At 42.5% G+C, this 4,791-nt stretch overlaps 1 pseudogene; it reads right to left on the reverse strand.

The window, feature by feature from the left end:
• Nucleotides 1-475: 475 nt before the first annotated feature.
• LOC139572614 (PC3-like endoprotease variant B) overlaps nucleotides 476-4,791 on the reverse strand; it is a 143,462-nt pseudogene continuing 139,146 nt past the window's right edge.

Below are 4,791 nucleotides of genomic sequence, written 5' to 3' on the forward strand. Positions count from 1 at the left end.
TCGTCAGACGTGGAGTCAGAGCAGATGGTTGGTGATGCTGTGTTACCATGCGGCTGCGCTATGTAATGCTATTCTAATTGAAACATCAATATAGCCGTGTCAATACGGTGGCGGTACTTCACAGCAGTACCATGGTAAACTGGGAGAAAGATCTTATGATCACAAACCACATCTTGGGAAAGAAACTTTTTGATTGTATTTTTTTGTTTTGATAAATGTTTTGATACTGTTGTTTAAATCAAACAGGCTAGGCCTACCTCCATGTTGCTGTTATCAAAGGTTGTCTTAGACCTCACCTTAATAAAACAATGTATCTCACTCCTCAATGCCCAACGTGTGATTGTATTGTCTTATATAAGTACCTAAAAAAAGGTGTCCCCCCCCCATTACAAGCGTAAATTGGGGTCCTGAAAACACTGAGGATATGAGCCAACCAATTATTTGTTTCTCTGTCAGGGTGCATTTTTTAATGAATTGATCAAAGGTTGAGAGCACTCAAATTGCTATTATTATCATGGATTATCATGTGGTTATTTGAGATCAGTCGAGGACAGAGAGAAATTAGACAGCTGAAATGTAATTTGTTGTTTGTCCAACCCAATGAGGAATGACACAGTCAGTTAATGAGAATGTAATTCATTTCCTGAGCTGAATTCACACTTCCATGAAGTAAAAACAAAAACACAAATGTAACTTTCATAAACCTTTACAACTTTGGCAGCAAGAGTCAAAATAGGAGGTGGTTATTGAGAATTGTGCAGATTTTTTTTTTTTAAACAAAAACATTTTTGTGTAAGAGTGTGAGAATGTATTTTAAGCACCAACCTCATCCTCTCATCCCCCTCTTTAAGGCTATGTTGAAAATGTCTCTCTCTCGCTCCAACTTTTAGGCAAATGTAAACCTACAGATCCCATAGTTCTCTTTACAGTCTCTGTTGGACCAGGGCTGAGATATGCTGTTTCAACTGTGCCCCTGCCCTCACTGCCCGGTGCCCCTCCTCCTCTGCCCCTGCCCATGCCCATGGTCTGCCCTGCGTGCCGGTGCTCTGCTGGTTTGGAGAAGATCCTTAAGGTGCATCTCTCGGACATCCACGGCGACATCATGCAATAGCTGTGTCCTTTTCTGAGGTGGTGAGGACCTGGTGACTCCGCCCACGCTGTCATGGAGTTTATGCATCATCCCAAGATGCTCCACCCCCACCACTGGATCTGCTTCCTGGAAGTTCTGCAGGGCAATGTCTGCCTATGGTAACTGGAAGAGACCAACAGCCAACTCAAACATGGCAGAAATAACACACACAAAACACAATGAGATATATTGTGGATAGTTAACCCAGCACATGTAGACAACTACAAATAGACAGAAGACAGCGCACACACAAGAAATACTGTATTATCTCTGGTAGTCGGTCACCTGTGGAGACTGATTCCCTGTAATGGACTTATGGAGAAACCAGTTGGTCTTCACTTTATCCCTGAGAGTGTTCCACATGAGCTTCAGATGGGAGTTGGAGGTCTGTTCCATCGGTATCATCCAGATCCAGAGAATTGAAGGACTGCACCGGATGGTAAACCAGTTTGGAATTCTAAAAGATCATAAATAGACACATCCCAAACATGAGACATGGTGGTAAATAAATGAAAGAAATTCAGAATCCAGGGAGATCTTACTGGTATGTTTCAATATAATAGAATAAAAGTGATTAGAATAGAATAGAATAGAATGGATCTGTATTCAGTCATTATACCAGAGATAAAGGCTCTTCAAACACTCATATAAACTACACGTGCACTGAAGCCTTTTAGTTCCTTGTAACAGAATTAGTGAAAATAAAACCCCAACAGGGGATATGAACAACTGCAAAACTATATATATTTTTTTAAACAGAGAGAATAACCTAGAGAACTACAGTAAAATAATCCAGGGAGATAGTAAATGCCATCGTACCTTGTTTTTGGAACACAGTAGAAAATATGTGAGTCCAATATACAGTGGTGTAAAGTACTTAAGTAAAAATACTTTAAAGTACTACTTAAGTAGTTTTTTGGGGTATCTGTACTTTACTTTACTATTTATATTTTATACAAATTTGACTTTTACTTCACTACATTCCTAAAGAAAATGATGTACTTTTTACTCCATACATTTTCCCTGACACACAAAAGTACCCGTTACATTTCGAATGCTTAGTAGTACAGAAAGGACTGGCTATCTGTAAATGAATAAAAACTGGAAAATGTGGCCGTCTGCTTCGAAGCAGACTGTACGGTGTTTCCTCTGACACATTGGTGCGGCTGGCGTCCAGGTTAAGCGGGCATTGTGTCAAGAAGCAGGGCGGCTTGGCTGGGTTGTGTTTCGGAGGATGCACGGCTCTTGACCTTTGTCTTCCCCGAGTCCGTATGGGAGTTGCAGTGATGGGACAAGACTGTAACTACCAATTGGGGAGAGAAATGAGTAAAAACATTAAAAAGCACTGTGTGTCACTAACTATACTGAACAAAAATATAAATGCAACATGTAAAGTGTTGGTCCCATGTTTCATGAGCTGAAATAAAAGATCCCAGAAATGTTCCATATACACAGAAAGCTTATTTCTCTAAAATGTTCCATTTGCACAGAAAGCTTATTTCTCTAAAATGTTGTGCACAATTTTGCTTACATCCCTGTTAGTGCAAACACAACGCCACAGAAGTCTCAAGTTTTGAGGGAGCGTGCAATTGGCATGCTGACTACAGGAATGTCCACCAGAGCTGTTGCCAGAGAATTGAATGTAAAAGTCTCTACCATAAGCCGCTTCCAAAATTGTTTTAGAGAATTTGGCAGTATGTCCAGTCGGCCTCACAACCTCAGACCACGTGCAACCACGCCAGCCCAGGACTTCCACATCCGGCTTCTTCACCTGCAGGATCGTCTGACACCAGTCACCCGAACAGCTGATGAAACTGTGGGTTTGCAGAACCGATTAATTTCTGCACAAAATCGTCATCCTCACCAGGGTCTTCCCTGACTGCAGTTCGTTGTCGTAATCGACTTCAGTGGGCAAATGCTCACCTTCGATGGCCACTGGCATGCTGGAGAAGGGTGTTCTTCAGAGATGAATCTCAGTTTCAACTGTCCAGGCAGATGGCAGACAGTGTAGCACGTATGGCGTCGTGTCAGCAAGCAGTTTGCTGATGTCAACGTCGTGAACAGAGTGCCCCATGGTGGCAGTGGGGTTATGGTATGGGCAGGCATAAGCTACGGACAACAAACACAATTGCATTTGATCGATGGCAATTTGAATGCACAGAGATACTGTGACGAGATCCTGAGGCCCATTGTCGTGCCATTCATCCGCCACCATCACCTAATCTGCATTTCAAGGATCTGTACACAATTCCTGGAAGCTGAAAATGTCCCAGTTCTTCCATGGCCTGCATACTCACCAGACATGTCACCCATTGAGAATGTTTGGGATGCTCTGGATCGACATGTACGACAGCGTATTCCAGTTCCCACCAATATCCAGCAACTTTGCAAAGCCATTGAAGAGGAGTGGGACAACATTACACAGGCCACAATCAACAGCCTGATCAACTCTATGCAAAGGCGATGTGTCGCACTGCATTAGGTAAATGGTGGTCACACCAGATACTGACTGGTTTTCTGATCCACGCCCCTATCTTTTTTTAAAGGTATCTGTGACCAACAGATGCATATCTGTATTCCCAGTCATGTGAAATCCATAGATTAGGGCCTAATGAATTTATTTCAATTGACTGATTTCCTTATATAAACTGTAACTCAGTAAAGTCCTTGAAATTGTTGCATGTTGCGGTTAATACTTTTGATCAGTTTAGTTCCACAGCCATTTTTTTTGGTAAAATTCCACAAAAAACATCTAGCTCAATGAACATTAGAAACAAATTGAGTAAACACATAATTTTATGTTGGCCGAATTTTTTCCCCTAAGTTTTCTCATGTTTAGGCTAAGTTTGGGCAAACCAAAATTGAATGCTCACTTAAATTCAAGTAACTTAATAATATTTAGTTGAAACTAGATTTACTTTTGACTGGGTTTTCAAGATTAGTTTCAAGAAGCCAGTAAGGCCCCCCCTCCCAACAATAATAATCTCTCTACAAGCTCTCTTTCACACTACATTCAACCCCCCCCCCCCACACACACACAAATACACGCACGCACGCACACACCAGCAGAATACCACCATATACTCTCCTCACACTAATTTCCCCAGTGGATGAAACCTACAGCAGTCTTAGCTTGGTATCTCTCTCTCTGTCCAGAGAAGAAGAGCCGTAAAGAGGAAGCTGACAGAGATGTTTCTTAGAACCGTCCCTCCCCCACTGTCACCCTGGGACAGTAGAGGTCCCCTCCCTAATGGATCAAACAAAGGACATCATTTGTAGGCCAAGTCTTTTTCTGAGCCCCCTCTCCTCAGCTCCGCATACCAATCCAATACAGCCCAAGGAGAAAACCTCAGCGCTAGCGTTTGGACTGGGGGTTAGAAGGTCTGTTTACTCTCCGTCAAGCATCGATTTATTATTTTCTCCAATTTATTTCTCCTCCACGCCTCTGCAATCCATTCAGATCAGCCTCTGGGGGGAACAACCCCAGGAAAGACATTGTCTTCCCAAGTGTACAGGCCCACAACGTAGCCGAACACTGACACAACTCATCTAGAACACAGATAGACAACGTGGGCCATCTACACTGACTGACAGTTTAGACTGAAACATACTTCACTAATGGAAACCTAAGGTTGTCTCCCACTGTGACTGGCTACCTACAG

This window comes from Salvelinus alpinus, chromosome 4 (genome assembly GCF_045679555.1).
Source record: "Salvelinus alpinus chromosome 4, SLU_Salpinus.1, whole genome shotgun sequence".
NCBI classification, from domain to species: Eukaryota; Metazoa; Chordata; class Actinopteri; order Salmoniformes; family Salmonidae; genus Salvelinus; species Salvelinus alpinus.